This window comes from Elephas maximus, chromosome 14 (genome assembly GCF_024166365.1).
Source record: "Elephas maximus indicus isolate mEleMax1 chromosome 14, mEleMax1 primary haplotype, whole genome shotgun sequence".
Taxonomy (NCBI): Eukaryota; Metazoa; Chordata; class Mammalia; order Proboscidea; family Elephantidae; genus Elephas; species Elephas maximus.
The window spans coordinates 33504334-33526889 of NC_064832.1; the positions used below are offsets into that span (position 1 = coordinate 33504334).

Sequence of the window (22556 nt, forward strand, 5' to 3'; positions counted from 1 at the left end):
CTTCATAATAATAAATTTCTGTTCTTATAAGCCACTCAAGGAGCCCTGGTGGTACAGTGGTTAAATGTTCAGCTGCTCACCAAAAGGTCTGCAGTTCAAATCCACCAGCTGGTCTGTGGGAGATAGATGTAGCAGTCTGCTTCCGTAAAGATTTACAGTCTTGGAAACCCTGTGGGACAGTTCTACTATGTCCTATAGGGTCGCTGTAAGTGGGAATTGAGTCTATGGAAGTGGGTTTGGTTTTTTGTTTGTTTATAAGCCACTCAATTTGTGATACTTTGTTATGGCAGCCCTGAGAAATTAACAGAAGAGATGGTAGCAAACTATTGGAGTCCATAAAATCGATGGACTTGTGGCAAGTGCCCTAGCAAACAAGACAAAGCTGAACCTCAAGCCTGTATTGAGAGAACCCAACCAGAAGCAAGTCAAATCATACCACCAAACCCCAGCAAAGCTCAGGACTCAGAGGTGCCATATAACTGAAGGCAGGGGTATGTGTAATACGTGAAGCAAAAGTGTTTTTCCCTTTGTACAAATCCTGCCGATGCATGGAGGGGAAGTGGGGGCGTATAAGAGATTAAAATGGTAGAAAAACATGAGATAATTGATGGAGCAAGGCAGCTGAGGAAGTAGAAAGAGATGAGATTAAATTGTAATGGGGAACTATCGACCTTTTCCCCACACATTTGTAAGTCTGTCTTACTGTTGGGGGCTTGTGTGTTGCTGTGATGCTGGAAGCTATGCCACCAGTATTTAAATACCAGCAGGGTCACCCATGGTAGACAGGTTTCAGCTGAGTTTCCAGAGTAAGACAGACTAGGAAGAAGCACCCAGCAGTCTTCTTCTGAAAAGAATTAGCCAGTGAAAACCTTATGAATAACAGTAGAACATTGATATAGTGGTGCCAGAAAATGAGCCCCTCAGGTTGGAAGGCATTCAAAAGACGACTGGGGAAGAGCTGCCACCTCAAAGTAGAGTGAACCTTAATGACGTGGATGGAGTAAGCTTTCGGGACCTTCATTTGCTGATGTATCACAACTCAAAATGAGAAGAAACAGCTGTGAACATCCATTAATAATCAGAACATGGAATGTACGAAGTAGGAATCTAGGAAAATTGGAAATCATCAAAAATAAAATGGAATGCATAAACATTAATATCCTGGGCATGAGTGAGCTGAAATGGACTGGTATTGGCCATTTTGAATCCATCAATCATATAGTCTACTATGATAACTGGAAGAGGAATGGTGTCACTTTCATCATCAAAAAGAACATTTCAAGATCTATTCTAAAGTGCAATGCTGTCCGTGATAGGATAATATCCATACACACCTACAAGGAAGACCAGTTAATACGACTATTATTTAAGTTTACGCATCAATCATTAAGGCCAAAGATGAAGAAATAGGAAGATTTTTACCAACTTCGGCAATCTGAAATTGATCGAACATGCAATCAGAAGGCATTGATAATTACTGGTGATTGGAATACAAAAGTTGGAAACAAAGAAGAAGGATTCATAGTTGGAAAATATGACCTTGGTGGTAGAAACAATGCCGGAGATCACATGACAGAATTTTGCAAGACCAACACCTTCTTCATTGCAAATACCTTTTTTTGACGACATAAATGGTGACTATACATGTGGACCTCACCAGATGGAATACACAGGAATCAAATGGACTACATCTGTGTGAAGAGACAATGGAAAACCTCAGTGTCATCAGTCAGAACAAGGCTAAGGGCTGACTGTGGAACAGGCCACCAATTGCTCATATACAAGTTCAAGTTGAAACTGAGTAAAATTAGGACAAGTCCAGGAGAGACAAAGTATGACCTTGAGTATTTCCCACCTGAATTTAGAGACCATCATAAGAATAGATTTGACACGTAGAACACTAATGACTGAAGACCAGACAAATTGTGGAATGACATCAAGGACATCATACATGAAGAAAGCAAGAGATCATTAAAAAGACAGGAAGGAAAGAAAAGACCAAAATGGATGTCAGAAGAGATTCTGAAACTTGTCCTTGGACACAGAGTAGCTAAAGCAATGAGAAATGATGAAGTTAAAGAGCTGAACAGAAGATTTCAAAGGGTGGCTCCAGAAGACAAAGTATTATAATGACACTTGCAAAGACCTGGAGATAGAAAATCAAAAAGGGAGAACATGTTCAGCATTTCTCAAGCTGAGAGAACTGGAGAAAAAATTGAAGACTCGAGTTGCAACACTGAAGGGTTCTACAGGCAAAATACTGAACAATGCAGGAAGCATCAAAAGAAGATGGAAGGAATACACAGAGTCACTGTACCAAAAAGAATTGGTAGACATTCAACCATTTCAGGAGGTAGCATATGATCAGGAATCCATGGTACTGAAGGAAGAAGTCCAAGCTGCACCAAAGGCATTGGTGAAAAACAAATCTCCAGGAATTGACAGAATACAAATTGAGATGTTGCAACAAACAGATGTAGCACTGGAAGTGCTCACGCATCTATGCCAAGAAATTTGGAAGATAGCTACCTGGCCAACTTACTGGAAGAGATCCATATTTATGGCTAGTCCCCAAGAAAGGTGATCCAACCGAATGTGGAAATTATCAAACAATATCATTAATCACACTCAAGTAAAATTTTGCTGAAGATCTCTCAAAAGTGGCTGCAGCAGCATATCAACAGGGAAATGCCAGAATTTTAAGCTGGATTCAGAATAGAGTGTGGAACCAGGCATATCATTGCTGATGTCAGAAGGATCCTGGTTAAAAGCAGAGAACACCAGAAGGATATTTACCTGTGTTTTATTGACTATGCAAAGGCATTCAACTGTGTGGATCATAACAAACTAGGGATAACACTGCGAAGAAGGGGAATTCCTGAACCCTTAGTTGTGCTCATGAGGAGACTGTACATAGATAAAGAAGCAGTTGTTCAAACATAACAAGGGGATACTGCGAGGTTTAAAGTCAGGAAAAGTGTGTGCCAAGGTTGTATCCTTTCACCATGCTTATTCAATCTGTATGCTGAGCAAATAATCCAAGAAGCTGGACTGTATGAAAAAGAATGCAGCATCAGGATTGGAGGAGGACTCATTAACAACCTGTGATATGCAGACGACACAACCTCCCTTGCTGAAAGTGAAGAGGATTTGAAACACTTACTGATGAAGATCAAAGATCACAGCCTTCAGTATGGATTACACCTCAACATAAAGAAAACGGAAATCCTCACAACTGGCCCAGTAAGGAACGTCATGGTAAATGGAGAAAAGATTGAAGTTGTCAAGGATTTCATTTGCTTTGGATCCACAATCAACACCCGCAGAAGCAGCAGTCAAGAAATCAAAAGACTCATTGCATTGGGCAAATGTGCTGCAAAAGACCTCTTTAAAGTTTTAAAAAACAAAGATGTCAACTTGAAGACTAAGGTACGCCTGACCCAAGTCATGGTGTTTTCAATCGCCTTGTATGCATGCGAAAGCTGGATGATGAACAAGGAAGACCAAAGAAGAACTGACACCTTTGAATTGTGATGTCAGAGAATATTGAATATACCATGAACTGCCAAAAGAAGGAACAAATCTGTCTTGGAAGAAGTACAACCAGAATGTTCCTTAGAAGCAAGGATGGCAAGACTACGTCTCACACACTTTGGACATGTTATCAGGAGGAATCAGTCCCCTGGAGAAGGCCGTCACACTTGTTAAAGTAGAGGGTCAGCAACAAAGAGGAAGCCCCTCAAGGAAATAGATTGACACAGTGGCTGCAACAATGGGCTCACCAATTGCAATGATTGTGAGAATAGCACAGGACTGGGCACTATTTTGTTCTGCTGTACATGGGGTCACTGTGAGTCGGAACTGACTGAATGGCCTAACAACACAACAACATAACAAGCAGTTCTAAACAATGATTGATAAAATACTCCTCCTGAAAAGGTTTCATTGGTCTGTCTTGGTTATCTAGTGCTGCTGTAACAGAAATACCACAAAGAGGATGGCTTTAACAAAGAGAAATTTATTCTCACAGTCTAGTAGGCTAGAAGTCCAAATTCAGGGAGCCACCTCCAGGGCAAGGCTGTCTCTCTCTCGGTTCAGAGGGAAGGTCCTTGTCATCAGTCTTCCTCTGGTCAAGGAGCTTTTCCATGCAGGGACACTTGGTCCAAAAGACACATGCTCCTGCTCTTCTTTCTTGGTGGTATGAGGTCCCTGTCTCTCTGCTCATTTCTCTCTTTTGTATCTCAAAAGATATTGGCTTAAGACACAGCCTAATCTTGTACGTTGAGTCCTGCCTCATTAACACAATTTTCCCTAATCCTACCTCATCAACATCATGGAAATAGAATTTACAACACACCAGAAAATCACATCAGATGACAAAATGGTAGACAATCACACAATGCTGGGAACCATGGCCTAGCCAAGTTGACATTTTTGGGGGACACAATTCAAACCATGATAAAGTCTAAGACCTAAAACTGCCTGCACTAAGTAGACCTGCCCCACAGGGAGGCAGATGAAGGGGTTAAGATTGAGAGAGTAGGCGGAGGCTCACAAGGACCAAGTCCAGGATGTGGGTGAGGTGGTAGTGGGTGGCTGTTGTGGTGAAGAGCGGACGTGGTGCTCGGGTTGAAGAGGACTCCTTCAGCTGGGTGGTTATAAGAGCACCCATTTCAACTGCTTTCAGCTTTTAGAATCTAAACATCATCTGGAATCCTACACTCCTTAATTTTAACTTGAACCAACTGCTAGTCATAATTACATATGCTTTACCATCTTCAAAGGTCATCTCTGCATCTGCATCAATGTCTCACTGTGTCTTTTCACCACTTTCGTAATTGATGGTGTTATGAGTTGAATTGTGTTGAAGCCCTAACTCCTGGTACCTATGAATGTGACCTTGTTTGGAGACAGGGTCTTTGAAGATGTTATCAGTCAACATGAGGTTATACTGGAGTAAGGTGGGTCTACTCCCATCTGAGTGGTGCCCTATAAAAGAGGAGAAGAGACACAGAGGAAAGACAAGTTCCTTGCTGAGAATTTGCATTTCCACCCCCAGATACACTGAATCAGAATCTACATTTTTAATAAGATCCGCCAGATGATTCTTATGTCTAACTTCCTGGGAACTTGTTAGAAATGCAAATTCTCAGCAGAGGTTTGAACCAGAACAAACCAGTTTGAAGCCCTGCTTTATCGATTCTTCAGATCTCAGACGACCAGGCATCAGTAGATTCAGAAAGGTACTGTTTTGTCTTCTTTCAGGTAAATGAAATGTGTATATGTTCCCCTTTAGGAAGTGTTACTGTTGGATCTTCATTCCAGCACGAAACCACAGGGATGTGGCACCTGATGAGGGAGGTCCACAGTACAGCCAGAATGTTCCTTAGAAGCAAGGATGGCAAGACTTGGTCTCAAGTATTTTGGACATGTTATGAGGAGGGACCAGTCCCTGGAGAAGGACATCATGCTTGGTGAAGCAGAGGGTCAGTGAAAGAGAGGAAGACCCTCAACAAGGTGCATTGACATAGTGGGTACAACAATGGGCTCAAACATAGCAATGACTGTAAGGATGGCACAGGACTGGGCAGTGTTTTGTTCTGTTGTACATAGGGTCGCTATGAGTTGGAAGTGTTGGTGTGCTCAAATCCATTATTGCAGCCACTGTATATTTGAGTGCCTCTTGATATAGGGGGCTCATCTTCTAGCATTATATCAGACAGTGTCCTATTGTGATCCATAACATTTTCATTGGCTAGTTTTTAGAAGTAGATCACCAGGCCTTTCATTCTAGTCTTAGTCTGGAAGCTCCACTGAAACTTGTCTGCCATGGGTGACTCTGCTGATAGCTGAAATCCTGGTGACCTAGCTTCTGGCACCATAGCAACATGAAAGCCACCACAGTGTGTTGACTATGCTTAATATTTAGTCAGCATTACTCAGGGTGCTACAGTGTAAGTAGAGAAAACTTCACCCTCTGTTAGGCTATCAGCACTTGAAATGTGTTTAAACACTGGAATTCACCCTCAAACAAGCATTTGGGGCTTGGACATAGAATATAACTTTTTTCCCCCTGCTAATTTTATAAAATGTGTATTCAGAAAAAAAATATATCTGGTCTGTATGAAAGAACTTGGCTACCTGTTTAACTCTAGCAAGTTGCCTGTGTAATGTATTGTTGCTCTTGATAGGAAACTTCTCAATAATTTAAGTCATGAATTGGGTTAAAGAGATCCTTAGCACATAAGTGTTCTATAAATAAAAGAATGAGTGAAGAATATAGTAACCCTCCTTTCCAAACCCTGCCCTTAAAGAGATCCTTTTGTTTTGTTTGTACCAATAAGATCACTGCTAGGGGACTCTTAAGGGAGGTTTAGCTTCACCTGGGTGGGACTTTTCCAAGGGAGTCCCTTTTAGCTTGTTTCAGGTGTTCGGCCACCTTTTCCCTTGGCTCTGTCACTAAAAATGAATAGTTTGTTGATTTCTGATGTAAGTAGCTTAGCACCAGGGCTTTGCGTTGCCATCCTGGTCAGAAAAAGAAGTGAAGGCGGAGCGCTGAGCGTGCCTTGCTGTCTGAAATCAGAATGGTTGAAGCAGTCCAGTGCCTACTAGGAGAAAGCTAGAGGAGAAAGAAAGGGAAGGAGAGAGAAAAATGCTTGTGAAGAGGAAGTGGTAAGAGGCTTCAGCATTTCAGTGTGACCTGTTCTGTCAGGTGATTTCTGTGGGGGAGGGGACATGAAAAAAAAAAAGTTCAGTAAAATGTCCTTATAAAGACAAAATCTATTTCTTTCCTGGCTGATGATTTGTCATTCTAGTCACTTCCTGCCTTGTGACCACACACCCAGGGTTGACAAAGTTGTTCTCCAGATCAGAAAGAAGGGGGTTTCTGATCACACGCCAGTCCTACCGAGGACAGTTTCTCTACAAGGTAAATTTTCCTCCTGGCTTTTTGTTGTCTCCAAGTGTTTATGGTGTAGTTGCTGGTTATTCGGCTCTGTTTCTTTGACTGTAGACTTTGGCTTCAGGGGACTGGAGATAGCACCTGTCGTCTGAGTCCTCTGTGAGCCCCACTACCCTTTAACTGCCCATGAAACCTGCAGCCACCTTGCGCTGCCGTCATGATGGGACCCCTCAGCTCATTGGTTTGGGTTCTCCTCAAGTTCTCCACAGTTCTCACCATGGGGGGGGCGGAGAAAAAAACTCATATTTTTCCTTTTTAAATGAAGCCAAGTTCTAATTTATTTTTATTGCTTTATTTTAGAGAGGTTATATTTACTGTGATTTTATCTCCTTTAAAATGTTTTCAGCAAGTCCATATCGATCATTTAGATTGTGCTGCTCGGTGGACTAATGGGGTGGTTTAATTTTAGCTCCTGTCGGTCTGTTGGTCTAACATTTTTCTAAGGTACTTTTATGGATGGGTTAGCATCTTGAGTCAGGCATGACTGAGTGTGCTGCTGGTTATTTGAGTCATTTTGGCGCCAAGGTTTTTTAATGGGTGCGCTTAATAACCACATGGAATTAGAGGCCTCTTCTTCTCCATTTATTCTCTGAAAATAAAAGCAAATTGGGTTGCTTAATTGTACTGTGTTTGTAAGATTGTCCGGACTATCCATTATGTTTATGCATAGACAGATGAATACCCAGTTAAATCTTGGGAAAAGGCTTCTGTCTAAAATAGAAATTCTTTTAAAGTTGATGTAGGGTATTTATTCCAGAAACTTTGCTGAAATATAGAGACTTTGGGTCTTGTAGTATCAGCCCTGTTGGCGCAGTGGTTAAAGTGCTAGGCTGCTAACTGAAAGGTTGGCAGTTCGAATCCACTAGCTGCTCCATGGGAGAAAGATGTGATAGTCTCTTCCTGTAAAAATTACAGCCTAGGAAACCCTATGGGGCAGTTCTACTCTGCCCTGTATGGTTGCTATGAATGGGAATCGACGTGATGGCAATGGGTTTGGTTTCTTTGGTTTTCAGTATCAGCTTTTATTTAATGATCATTATCAAATAATGTTAAGAACCAGAGACAGAAGATAAGCATAAAAGCCATTAAAATTGGAAACAGATTCATTCATCAGCACAATTTTTCCTAATCAAGTATGGCAGCTTGTTTTCCAAAATTACTCCTTCAGGACAACATAAAAACAATGACAACAACTTACCATTAAGCAAATAAAGGCAGCTTGTTTTTGAATTTGTATAAATTTATCTTAATTTCTTTCTATGAAATGAAATTTTTTAAAAGAACATCTGTGGAGGCAAATTTAAATGGAATTAACCCTTTACCTGTAAGTGTGAATTTCTGGAAGTTGCAAAATGTGACCACCAATATTATTTTTATAACTCACCTGAATATTTTTAAACTAGCAAAAATGTGGAGTTGGGATAGGAGCTTGAACCCCAGAAAGGAAGAGATTTTAAAAAATATGCTGTGTCTTATTGTGTAGGAAAAATATTAATGAGAATAAAATTGATTTAGATATAAAGTCATGATTGTATTTTCCATGCATTGGGAGGGGATAAAAAGGAATATGAAAAAGTTAATTCAAAGAAAAAAAAAGTCTTTTGATTGAAATCAAATTTAGATTGTGAAAGGATCATAACAAAATATCCATTCACCTTGATTCTATCTACTCTCTAGTAAAGTCAGGACATAGTCTTCTGGACCTTGTAATTTGAACAAGCACTGCTATGGTGGTGGAGATGTGCTTAGGAAGACATTTCAGTAGCAATTCCAGAGATTCTTTCCTTTGTAGCATTTTGTCTCCTCTGTGAACTATGTGTCTTAGGGTTCTTTAGAGAAACAGAAATGTATATAGAGAGAAAAAAAAAAAAGGGAGAGGGAAAGGTATTTACTTCAAGGGATTGGCTCATGTGATTGGTGCGGGGGGGGCGGGGGCAAGTCCAAAACCCATAGGTCAGGTGGCAAGCTGGAGACTCCTGAAGGCTTGTGTCCCAAGATCTGTGGGTCAGGCAACAGGAAGAGTGAAGTGAGAGGAAGAGTTTTGCCAAAATATCTGTTTATACTTTGGAGACAGAACATACCCAAAGGGAACTCCCTTTTCAACTGATTGATTAGATTAGATTATGGACGATGATTCCATAACATTATATTACGTTACATTACAATACAGAACAGCAACTAGACTAGTGTTTGGCCAAACCACTGAGAACCATAGCCTAGCCAAACTGACACAAAATTAACCCTCATACTACGCCTGGAAATAATCAGTAATTTGGGGAACAATTTCAGTGTTTTAACTTCACTTATAATTTTATCTCTGAACCCTTTGGGGAAGGGGAAGGCCAACAAGCAAAATCTCATTCAAATGTATCTATTTAAATTAGAGAAGAGGGAAACAGTAATAATAACACTGCATATTGGTAAGCACATATTCTACCCAGCCACTCTATGTGCATTATCTCACTTAATATCTCAGCTACCTTTAGAGATGAGGAATGGGTTTAGATCCTTGATGGAGCTGGCCTAAGGCCACTGGGCAGTTAAGCAGTAGAGAGCAGCCAAGATTCCAGGCTCCGTACTGCCTCATCTGTCTATTACCGGATCTTCCCTTCCATGTCAACATACTTTTCCCAGATATAGATGATTATAGGCTTTTATTACTGATGCTGACTAAAGAGATTTTGGGACTCACAGTTTTGGGAGAGAGAGAAGAAATTTCCAAGAAATCCAAAATTGGTTTTATTTTGATAAATGAGAGGTACCATCACAGGTTTCAAATAATAATAGAATGAAAAAGTATTTTAACTAATGCATAATTTTACTAAAGAATTTTGTAAAATTCTTTACAAATTTGCCTGAACCTACTTCTCCAACCTTATTTCTTGTTACTTCCTCCTGCTCAACCCCCACCATCTCACCCCCTTGCTTCCCCACATTGTGGATATACCAGACCACAAGCCACCAGAATGTTCTTTCACTCCACGTGCTTTGCTCTAACGGTTTCTGCAATTGCTTTCTTCTTTACTTGTAAAAAAACTCTGGTCACTGTTCAAGGTTCACTTTAAGGGACATGTCTTTTCTGAGGCCTTTCCTGACCGTTCTTTTCCCCCACCAACTATTTTGTGTCTGTGTGTGTGTTTGCTTAATACTTTGATCTTTGAGCACATATAGCATAAGCCATATTGTTTGAGTTTCACAGTCTATCTGCAAAGAGACCTGACTCTTCTCCATCTCTCCTGGCACACAGTAGGTGCTAATGATATTTATTGAATTGAAAATTTGTCACAAATATTTTTTCTCGGCTCCTTAAATATGCATGGATGTCTTTGCTTTGATTTCTCTTACTAAATACTTTCTGACTTCCTATAGTGACTGCTATGAGGGAAAATACAACCAATAAGATAATATTTTGCATTTTGCCACACTACATCTTTGTCAAAGCACTATTCTTCATCGAAGCCTCAAAACACTATAGGGCCTCTGACCCTGAGGAATTTGGGAAATTTTGCAGTGACAGTGGCAACCAGGCAAAATAATAATTTCATTATTTTAGTCTAAATACATTCACTGGGTTGAAACTTAGCTTCCCTCACCAAAACTATGTACCCAGTAATGGACTTCTTTGGTGGCAAAGAATGTAAGAACAGATATCATTAACTTCGGCTTAGTTACTTTGGATTATTCTCAGAAAATTCTCAAGTCAACTTCTTGTTGCTGAAAAAGCTCAGGCCCATCTGTGTATATAGGAGAAATGGCAAATTAAATTTTGAAATCAGGTTAGATAAAATAAAATTGAGAAATTTTTTCTTAAGATTACATTTACAAAGAGCCAAATATTCACTTTACAAGGTAGGATTATAAAGGCATTGGACTTTATGAATAATAGCAGATATTATACCAGAGTGACCTTGGATGAATCCAGTTGCCTTCCTAGGGTTTTCGTTTGTTTGTTTTTGTCTGCTAGTGTCCAGGAATTGAGGTTTCTGAAAACCTCCCCAGCTCATAGATATCATCGAATGAAGCAGTACTATTCTGTCTGCGTATTGAACGTTGCAGAAATAAAAAGCAGCATCAGAACCCGATGAAATAGAAAACTCATCAGTGTCAGCAGAGTTGTCCCTGTTCTGCCAGAATAGCAACGCACATCTTGAATCAGAGGAGCTCATGTTTCACATCGTGTTCACTTGGAAGTTCTAAGAAGTCCCCTCCTGCTTAGATGTTCGTCTTCTAGGGGCATCTCCCCACAGCTGCTGTAGCCTCTGGGCGCCCCAGATGGCATCTCCCGGGTGCTTTCCTCAGTTCCCTTCTGATTCAACTTCCCTTCTTGTACTACTGACTCTCCCTGATGTTTTGGTTTGTCAATTTCAATCATTGCATCAGTCTTCCCAGCAATTTCATAGTCACTCCACCTTGTAACATATGGCAGCTGCAGAGGAAAGAAAAAAATTTCATCTTAGCTCATAAATCGCTTACTTTGAATTGGCTGTTTTTCTAAGTACTTTGGCCACATTGGAAACCCTGGTGGCGTAGTGGTTAAGTGCTATGGCTGCTAACCAAAGGGTCAGCAGTTTGAATCCGCCAGGTGCGCCTTGGAAACTCTATGGGACAGTTCTACTCTGTCCTACAGGGTTGCTATGAGTCGGAATCAACTCGACGGCACTGGGTTTGGTTTGGTTTGGCTTTGGCCACATTAATGCATCCTGGGAGGTAGTTACTGGTGTCATCTTCACATTCAAAGGCTGGTTCATTCAATTGTGTGTTTTGATACTTAAATTTTTTTGCAATGGAACCATTTTATATTAACTACCAAACTCCAAGGCAACCTCCTAGAATAACAGGCAGCAGCTTAATTGTACCTAAGCCCTCGAGTTGAGCTCAGATAGTGAGACCAGTTTACCAGTTGCCATCAAGCCAACTCCAATTCTTGGCAACCCCATGTGTGTGTCCGAGCAGAACTGTGCTCCACAGGGTTTTCAATGACTGATTTTTCAGAATTTGTCAGTCCTTCCTTACCAGGCATCTCTGGGTAGACTTGAACCTCTAATCTTTCAGTTAGCATCTGAGTGTGTTAACCAACCATTTGCATCACCCAGGGATCCCTCCATATAATCATAATTTTCCCCAAATAAATGTATCCATATTATAATTGTTTTTATTAAACAGACTCTTCTTTATTCTCCTCGTCGTCATCATCATTTATGTTTGCTCAGCTCCTCTGTGCATTTAACAACTTAGTTTATAGCAACTTACTGGTCTCTGCATAGAACACAAAACATGCTACCCATCCTCCAAAGATTTACAAAGTTCTTTGTCTTACAAGTTTAAAATAATTTTAGCCAACTTGCATTTCCAGGGTCTTGTGACTGCTAGGACATGAATAAATAAAGCAATTTAGTATTATGCCCAAGCACACATATTTATAATTGTATAGTAAAGGCCAAACATAACCCCTCCCAAAAAAATCAAACCTGTTGCCTCTGACTCACAGCGACCGTATAGGACAGAGTAGAGCTGCCCCACAGGGTTTCCAAGGAGCACCTGGTGGATTCCAACTGCCGACCTTTTGGTTAGCAGCCATAGCTCTTAACCACTGCGCCACCAGTGCTCCTTGGGCCAAATACAGGTGTCCTAAAAACTATGAAGGAATAAAAGGTTGTTTTAATTGTGAGTGGAAGAAGAAAGAGCAAAAATGACCCACTTACTGAGTTAAAATAAGTTTTGCTCAACTTCAGAACTGTGGCTGTCAGCCCCACTTACTAGTTACAAGGAGGCTATTTCTTAAATATGGTCGGTTGTTTTTTCTGGCGGAAGGAAAAGCTAAGATGTTAAATTGGGGAACAAGCAAAGCCACAGTTCTGTGGTTGCAGCATTGATTCTTGTTTTAGTCCAGCACCAGTTACACGGGTGGGCACCCTCTTTCTCTCTCTGCCTCTTTCTTGCTCTCTTGCACACGTGCACAGGCACGCATGTACACGTACATACACGTACAGACAAACGCACATGCAAGCATGTACTTCTTGACTGGCTGAGCTAAGTTAAAATGAAAAAAGGGATTATGTTCTCCATAGACAGAAAAACCAAGACACCAAAGTCAGCAGGCAAATTAATTCAGCATGTGAGCTGCCATCTCCCAGATAATTTGTTTTTTTTCCCCTCTGGTTGCACTTTTAAGACAGAAGTGAGTTAATGACATACTTACCTTAATTTTAAACAATACCCTGCATTTTGACCCTCAGTTTGGTAATCCTCACTAAAATTTACCTGAGCTGTGTATCCAAATGTATGAGGTAAGGAGATACACAAGTGTATTTGCCTAAAATTTGCATCTTTTTCCTCTTCGTTATTTCCCAGGCAAAATTTAGAATTAGAATTGCATCATTGTTAACTGTTGATGAAACATTTTAAATGTAAGCCCTTTGTACATCCTGGGCGTCATCAGCTCAGGTTGCCTTCACCAGGGTTAGGAAAGAGGAGAAGGATATGTTTCTTATGGAGAAAGCTGGGTAACAGGGATAAAATGAGGTTCATGGAAACATGAAGAACATTTGTGCAGTGTTTCATGGTTGAGTAACTCTTTCTTCATGTTAAAAACATGTCATCACCTCCCCCTGACAGCCTCAATGCTTCAAAACATTTTGAAAGTTTCTCCTGTGGAAAGATTGAATGTTGTGTGCGCCTTGGAGGACTTTCGGATCCCTCCTTTCCCTCGGTGTCTTTCAAGTTGAGACTTTTCATGAAAATACCACCGAGTCCCTGTTTCTTCCCTGTGACCACAGAGAAGGACAGCTGTGACTCTTAAGCTATCTGGTGATGGTCACACCATCTTTCTCCTCTCTCCACACCTATCCTGCTTGTTCATTGCATTTTCAGGGCCTCAGTTCTTCCTCCAATATCACATATGTTGTTAGGTGCCATCAAGTTGATTTTGACTCATAGCAACCTCATGTGACAGAGTAAAACTGCTCCATAGGGTTTTCTAGGCTGTAATCTTTACAGAAGCACATTGCCAGGTCTTTTTCCTGCAGAGCTACTGGGTGGGTTTGAACCACCAACTTTTTGGTTAGCAGCCCAGCACTTAACGTTGTGCCACCAGGACTCCTTATATCATATGTAGTGTCAGCTTTGTTAAGCTTATGAGCCTGAGGGTCTGCTGTTCTAGTGTGTGAAAGAGGCAGGTTTGGTAAAGAAAAAGGAGCAAATCTGGAGGCAGATTTGGATTCAGATTCTAGACTTTTACTAAATGTGGAGTCTGAGCAAGTCTCTTAACCCTTCTGAGGCTCATCTTCCTCATTAATAAAATAGGGAAAGAACGATCTACTTCCTACATCTGTTCTTGGGTCTTATTTTCTCCTTCTCTTTCCCCATTTTATCAATCTCTATGCATGTTTCACGCTGCTGTCACTACTGACTTTATTGAGGCCTTACTGTTTCCTAGGCACCCTGTTACGCACTTGATATATATTTGCTCTTTTATTTCCATACCGTAGCTATGTGTAGCTGATACTATTATCTCCTTGTAACATATGACAAAACTGAGGTTCAAGAAGGTTTAAGTGCCTTGGCCAATATTAAGTGGCAGAGCCAGGATTCACAGCTTGGCTCTTGTCCATTTTATACTGGCAGTTTTTTAAAGGTGCTGATTGTTTCTTGTTTAAACTGTATTGCATCTTCTGCCCTTGTTTAAACTGCATTGCATCTTCTACCATTATTCACTAATTGCTTCCTAAGGACAAGTCTAAATATTCCCTTCTGTGATTAAGTATTGAGTGACTATTCCTAATGCCATGCTTTCCATCAGGAAAAGATCCTGGCTCTGCTTTGAGTAGGTCTGCTGGTATACCCAATGTATTTGAAAAACAAACAAATCAATGCTTGAGGATTATATGGTACGAAGTCCTTAAAATGATGGCTGTGAAGGTAGATTAGGCTGTTACCCACTTAAAGTGTTGACAAAGGGATGTTATAGCATATCCTGTAGTAAATTGTTGCTGGTAAATATCTGCCAACCAAACTGTAACTTCCAACAAACGAAGATAAGTATAGCTCATCAAATTAATACAGATTGCTTGATTCCATTAATCTAGACCTCCTTATTTTGCCTTTTTCGGAGAGCAAGCTTGTCACCAGATACTCTAAAACAACAGCCTCGAGGAGCTTATTGAAAACAAGGTCAAGTTATTAAAGACCCATAGAAGCTTCTGTTCTCATTGCTAATATGCAAATGTCTGCTGTATATAGTCTCAGGGTTTTTCAGCTCAAACTAATGGAGAAAATGCCTGGAGAATTAGGGAATGGAAGAGAAGATGGAAGGTAGAGTACAGCTAACAGAATTGTGTCTTGGTACACCTGAGAGTGAGGAAGCACTGCCCAGTGGTCCTCATCACAGATACACAGAGATCACTTAGCTTTTCTTGACTCATGATGGATGTGGTTAGGCTCACTATCTTAAAATTGCTGTACACCTTCCCACTCTGGCCATACTTCCTCAACAGTTAGAAGGTGCTTTCCACTGTCAGTATCTCAGGCAAGGCTAAGCCTAAGCCTTAGCCCTTGACCACTCAACACAAAATCAGTCAATACCAAGGCTGTTGACTTCTGGCTGGCATCACTTACAAATTTTGCCGTACCACCCGAAGTTATGGCTTCATAGACTGCGGATGAGAAATATGGTACAAGAACCAAAACAGCCAGGCTAAGGACATCTAGACGTAGAACACGCATGTGAAATCTAGGTTTACACCCACACAGATACACAGTTAAGTGTGGTTATAGGTGATGACTCTATATAGTATTTCATACAATTTATAGCGGAAATTTGGGTTTGTTTCCCTAGATGATCTTGTAAAAGTTCTAGTTCTTTTTTATTTTGCTTTTCCTTCCTTCCTTCTTCCCTCCCTCCCTTTCTTTCTTCCTTCCTTTCCCTGTCATTGCAGTATAAACTTTAAACACGTTGTCTCACTAAATCCTAACATAATCTTGTCAGCATTGTGGTTGTATTATTATTATTTTTGCTTTTATTTATTTTGTTGTTGTTGAGAATATACACGGCAAAACATAGACCAATTCAGCTGTTTCTGCATGTACAATTCATTGACATTGATTATTTTCTTTGAGTTGTGCAGCCATTCTACTCCTCCTTGGCTTATGGTTGCATTATCAATATTCCCTTTTTACAGAAGAAGAAACTGAGGCTCAGAAAATTTAGGTAACAGTTACTGTACAAAAACTCACAGCAAGAAGTGGTTGAGTCAGAAAATCCAGCATCTCTTCACCATACCGGGTTGCTTCCTAGTTCATTCTTTTTTTTTACATAGGAAGCCCAATTTTAAAAAGGAAGATATGATCATTAGTGCTAGGATGAGGTATGTGGGGTGCTTGAAACTCCTTAACGTTGGCTTAGACTGGAGAAAAGTGGGTTGTGTTCTAGCATAGCTGAGGCTGTGAACTAAGGAACCTGCGCCAGTCTTGAAACACGTGGAAGAAGAAAGTCCTTCCCAGATTCCCCTCTCCATCCACGTATAAGGCGTAACCTATGTTTCAGGGACTGTGTATCTCAAGGGTTTTTCAACTTCAAGTTGCTTAAATGCTCATGGACTGGTGTTTTTCCCACACCTTGGCTAGCCCAAACCAAGGTTCCAGAGACCCTACTTCTCTTTTTGGATTAATCACTGACTCACTCTGAGACTTTGGGGAGTAACTTCACTTTTCAGGATCCCCATTTTTCCCTCTCTAACATGACCAGTTCCCTCCTCAGTTTGCAGAACTATATTTTCTACATGGGAGATTGTGATATGAAGAGTTAGCTATCTGTGTACATACAAATAGGACATAAGGGGTTCCAGGCATGGTCATTTTGTTGGTTGGGGAGGGTAAGGAACATTCTTATTACCTGAAGTGAGTACAGTAAGCGTTTTGACTTGAGATAGCAAGGAGAACCAAAGTTACCAAAGTTTTCCTTCTAGAAACAAGAGCTAGTGAGGAAGAGAACCACGCTGCTACCTCCTCAGCCTCTTCTCCTGTTGTTCCACCTCATACTTCCCTGGCTTCAGCCACACCAAACCTCCCACAGCCTCCTCACAGCACGCTTTCTTGTCTCCCTGTTTTGAAGGCCTGTTTTCTCTCCTTAAAATGCCCTTATCCATTTTGAAAGCTCCCACTTGTTCCTTAAGACTCTTAGCTCAATGTCAATATTGCCTTCTCCGGAAAGCCTTCCCTTCCCTTCCCAGGCAGAGTTAAGTGCTTCTTTCTCTGGGCTCCCATAGCATCATGATAACAATAACTTTAAGGTGTTCATGTCAATGTAGTCATTAATTTGGACAACCATTTCCCTTCACTACACTGTATGCTCCTCAAGAGCAAGGATTACTCACTATTCATCTTTGTATCTCCAGTACCTAGGTTGTGGTAAGTGCTTTATTAACAGTCAATGAATGAATGAATGACAGGGGTGTGGAGGCTACTGCTCGGGAGAATCCCTTTCTTCACCAGAGGCAGGGAGACACAAGCAGGAGGGGCAAGATCAAGTCTGGTGGTGTTCTACTTCCCCCCTTAACTCTCCTCAAGATGTTGAGTAACTAAAGAGAAGAGACATTTAGACTTCTCAAAAAAAAAAAAAAAAAAAAAAAGCCCAGGAAGGGAGGGCCCCAGTCTGAAATAAAATGTTGCAGAAGAGTGTTTATCATCATGAGGTCAGAGGTGAGAAACCCCAAAGAAGGGCAGAGATCCTTGAGTTACAGGAACCAGACTGCCAAATGTGCTAGAAAAGGAGCCCTTGGGTGAGGCCTGCATCCACATTGTCCTGTGGTGTTGAGGGTACTGCCCTGCACCAGCTCAGCATCAGCAGAAGGCTTCTCATAGCTATGTGACCTGGAGCTGGCTATTTCAATCTTAATCCCCTCATATCGAAAGTGGGAATCATAATAACACTGTATAGGGTTGTAGAGTCGGAATCGACTCGACAGCAGTGGGTTTGGTTTTGGGGTTTGGTATACGGTTGTAGCAAGAATCAAATGCAATAATGCATAGAAAAGATTGAACACTGATTTTTTTAACCGCTCAATAAACATTAGCTATTATACCTTCTCCTCACTTATCAACTATCTCATTATCCGACGTTTCACATTTACAACAATAGTAAAAAATCTCCTATCCGACTATTTTGCACATTAATGTATTACATCTAGCACTAATGAATGCCAAGGTGCGAGACAAGGGTAATGCTGGCTTTGATGGTTAAAGTTTGTGTCAACTTGGCTGAGCCATAATACTCAGTGGTTTGGCAGTTATATAATAAAGTGATTTGGAAGTTATGTAATGATGTAATTTGGCAGTTTCATGATGTAATTTGCCAGTTATATAATGATGTGATTTGGCAGTTATGTAATGATGTAGTCATCATCCACTTTGTCATCTGATGTGATCATCCTCCATTTCCACGTAGTGTCAGTTTCGCAGAATGACCTGGTCTTTGGAATTTAACCATGTCGATAAGTGAGGAGAGGGTGTATTATAGAAGTCCCTGGGTGATGTGCTCAGTTACTAACTGAAAGGTTGGAGGTTGGAGTCTACCCATGTATGCCTCGGAAAAAAGGCCTGGTGATCTTGATAAGTCCAGATAAGTCAGTACGGAAATCACATTCAGGTGGATACCAGTAGCCCATTCTGAAAAATCAGCCATTGAAAACCCTACGGAGCATGATTCTACTCTGACACACATGGGTTTGCCATGAGTCTGAATCAACTCAATGGCAACTGGGTTTTTTTTTTTTTAATTATTATTATTGTCCAACTAGTCTTCTCATTTCTCCATTAGCTATTGCTTTCTTTGATTCCAACATAGATGGATTTTCTATGGAGAATATAGATTAAAAATCCCACATGAATAAGGAAAAAGACTAACTGATCTTCAAGTAATCTACTCATCTATCAAAATCCAGTTCCAATGTCACTTCCTCTGGGAGGCCATCTTTGACTCTTCAAGGAAGAGGAATTTCTTCCTTTCTGTGCCTCTAAAAAGTCCCCCTAGGTACCCAACTAAAGCACCCTGTATCCTAGTTACCTGTGTCTCTCCCCTACCAAACTGGATACGGTCACATCTTATCTTTGTGTTCCCAGCAGCTAGCAGCTAGCACAGGACTTGGCATATAGAAGATATTTAAAAAAAAAAAGAACAGTCGTCGTTGACTGGACTCTGAGTCATGGCAACCCCACATGTGTCAGATTAGAACTGAGGTTTTCAATGACTGATTTTCAGGAGTGGATGGATTTCCAGGCCTTTCTTCTAAGGTGCCTCTGGGTGGACGCAAACCTCCAACCTTTTGGTTAGCAGCCAGAAATGTTAACCGTGTGCACCATAGATGTTCACTGAAAGGAGAAATGTAGATATAAATAAACAAATTTGCTTAGTGGCAACAGTTAGAATGGCCTAAGGATGAATTTCATAGCCCAGATAAGTTAATATGAAAATTACACGCAAGCAGATACCAGTAGCACATTCCTAATTACTTCCAGAATGGTCCTTGGTAAACTTAGTTCATCCCAGGAGATTTTACCAGGTAACATCAGCACAGGCTAGCTCACAGACTGCCCAGAGACCCACCAGCTGCCATCGAGCTAAATCCAACTCATGGGGCCTGTGTTTGTATCAGAGAAGAACCGTAGTCTGCAAAGCTTTCAATGACTGATTTTTCACAAGCAGATCACCGGGCCTTTCTTCTGAGGTGCCTCTGGGTAGGCTGAACCTCCAGCCTTTCAGCTAGCAGCTGAGTGTGTTAACCATTTGCACTGCCCGGGGACTCCTGCCTGGGGACTCTTACTGCTTTTTAGTCACCAAAGTAGTTTTTCCAGCAAAGTAGTTTCATGTAAGCTTGAAACATTCACTTCCCTTATTTTTAGGTGCTTCTACCTTCCAGCAGGAGGGACATTATAAGTGTATACGTAAGAGTTGTTGTTGTGTGCTGCCGAGTCAATTCCTATCCATAGTGACCCTATAGGACAGAACAGAACTGCCCCATAGGGTTTCCTGGGCTGTAATCTTCACAGGAGCAGATCACCAGGCCTTCTCTCCTGCAGAGCAGCTGGTGGGTTCGAACATCAACCTTTCAGTTAACAGCAGAGGGCTTAACCATGGTGCCACCAGGGCTCTTTATAAACAAGAGTATTATGATTAAACTCCTCAAAGAAGGTGATATTAGACTTTAAAAGCCCTGTGTATTATTAGTTTATGAGTTTGTTCATTTATAGAACCATTTACTGAGTACCTACTATGTGCAAGACCTGAGTGTGTGCTGTGACATAACACGTAGTCTGCGAGCCATGGTCTGCTGAGGGAGACAGATGTGGAAACAAGGAGCCACACTGCAGACGAGGAAGCGACTCACCGACTTCCACACAACAGCCAGAAGAATGGAATGTCTGAAATCATGCTGCTTTTCTTTTCTAAATAAATCTTAGGGTATACAGTATTCATCGATGAATTTGAGCCTTTGAACATTTTGCCTCAGGATGAGCTGTTTTAATTCAGTTCGCTTTTTGGTTGCTAAGGAAAATGACAGCCTTAATGCCAAGTCAAGAATCAATGTACAGAGGAATACAGGGGCACTTACCCTACCTGGGTCAGCGTCACCCAGAAGGGGCACACAGTGTTTGCACATGTTACTCTCAGCCTAGACTAGACAGTGCCTTCTCAACACTTAGATTAAGTTCTTCCTCGTATGCAGGAGAGAGGCAGTGGTGGTTCAGGGGTAGAACTCTCACCTGCTAGGTGGGAGACCCAGGTTTGATTCCCAGCCAGTGCACCTCATGAGCAGCCACCACCCATCTGTCAGTGGAGGCTTGCGTGTTGCTGTGATGCTGAACAGGTTTCAGTGGAGCTTCTGGACTAAGATGGACTAGGAAGAAAGGCCTGGTGATCTACTTCCAAAAAGTCAGCCAACAAAAATCTTATGGATCACAGTGGTCCAGTCCCATTGTGCATGGGGTTGCCATGAGTCAGGAGCCAACTTGACAGCAGCTACCAACAACAACATGTGCAGGAAACATACATGTAATTATATTCGAAATTGAAATCATGCGGAAACAATACTTACTATTTGAGTAGGTCTTACTTAAAGAGCAGAGTTCTATCTTAAGTTTAAAAATTCTTTATAAAGGAAAGAGGAAGAACAAGGAGGCTGGACTCAGGCCCAACCACACCCGCCAATGAGCCTCGTGATATTGGGCACATCTTTTGACTTGGTGTCATTTTACTCACCTGTGACAGGAAGGAGGGTGGCCAGATAGGTCATCTCTAAGGCTCCCTACACCTCTGCATTCTAAGATTCTGTTCGTCTTAAGTTCACCATTGAACAAACTTGGCATAGACCCAGAAGATAGCAAAACCCAAAAAGCTCTGAAAGATTTGAAAAATAAGCCCTGAAAAATCAATCAGATTAAAAGCATACAAGAGACCTGTTGGCCGGCATGGCGGCATGGGATGGAAGCTTTATGAGTCCAGCAGTATCTGTTAATTCCCACTGCGAATAGCACAAGAAAGAGGGAGCTTTAGTTGTATCAGAAAAGATTTAGGTTACCAGGTAGGGAGATGAGACACCAGAGAGGTTGTCGGGTTTCCTTATTTGGAAATTTTTAAGAAAAGAGTCAGTGGCTCTCTTTCTGGGACAGTTTGTGTACAGTCTTGCCTAGAAGCCGGGAGTGAACTGGATCAGCCTGTTTTCAACTGTATGTGGTGACAGATAAGAAAACAGACCCACCTGATGCTCTGCTGAGTTCCCTGTGCACAGCAAAGCCGTGGGTCTCCTGAGCCACTGGGAGTCTGCCTTGGTGGTGAGGAGAATGCTCCTGTACAGAGCTTTCTATGCTGCTGAGGTAAGAGCAGGAACAGAGGCCCCCGCCCTGGGAGCCAGGCTGGGCTGGGCGATGCTTGCTTCCCTGCTGGGTCTCTTTCAGAGGTGGCTGTTCCAGGAGAAGCCACATCAGGGCCAAGCCACAGCTGCTGAGGGCGCCTAAATCTATTTCTAGGCTCATTTGAAATATTACTTGACCTGAATCTAGTTCGTATATACACTTGTCAGTTACTGAATAGAGGAGTCTCTAGGTGGTGCAAACAGTTAACGTGCTAACTGAAAGGTTGGTTGTTCAAGTCCACCCAGAGGTGACTTGGAAGAAGGGGCTGGAGATCTACTTCTGAAATATCAGCCATTGAAAACCCTGAGGAGATTCTCATGGACTCCAGACTTTATGGAGCCGAGGGGGATGAATGAACCCCTGAAACTATGGCCTTGAGATAATCTTTCAAACTTAAACCGAAAATATCCCCTGAAATCTTCCTCAAACCAAATGATAGTTAAAAAAGAAAAAAAAGCCTGCCTTGAGCATTATGCTCTTTTAAAAACTATCTATATGGGATCAAAATGACAACAGCAACTCAAAATATTAGATAGGAACCTTAGGGGGCAGTGAGTTCATGTTGATGGTGGAGGAACAGCTCAGAAACAGAAGGTGAGAATGGCTGCACAGCTCGAAGAATGTAATCAATGTCACTGAATTGTACATGTTGAAACAGTTGAATTGGTGTATGTTTCACTGTGTATATTCT

General features: G+C 41.4%; 1 protein-coding gene across 2 annotated transcripts in view; it reads left to right on the forward strand.

Moving 5' to 3' along the window:
* Positions 1-22556, forward strand: part of LCP1 (lymphocyte cytosolic protein 1) — a 108078-nt gene that overhangs the window by 35722 nt on the left and 49800 nt on the right. Inside the window, exon 1 of one of the 2 annotated variants that reach the window (XM_049853351.1) lies at positions 6807-6928. The exons of the other annotated variant lie outside the window; for it this stretch is intronic. The gene's annotated coding sequence lies outside the window, so the exon portion shown is untranslated. Of the gene's footprint in view, positions 1-6806; positions 6929-22556 lie in introns of those variants that run through there. 2 annotated transcript variants of the gene reach the window in all.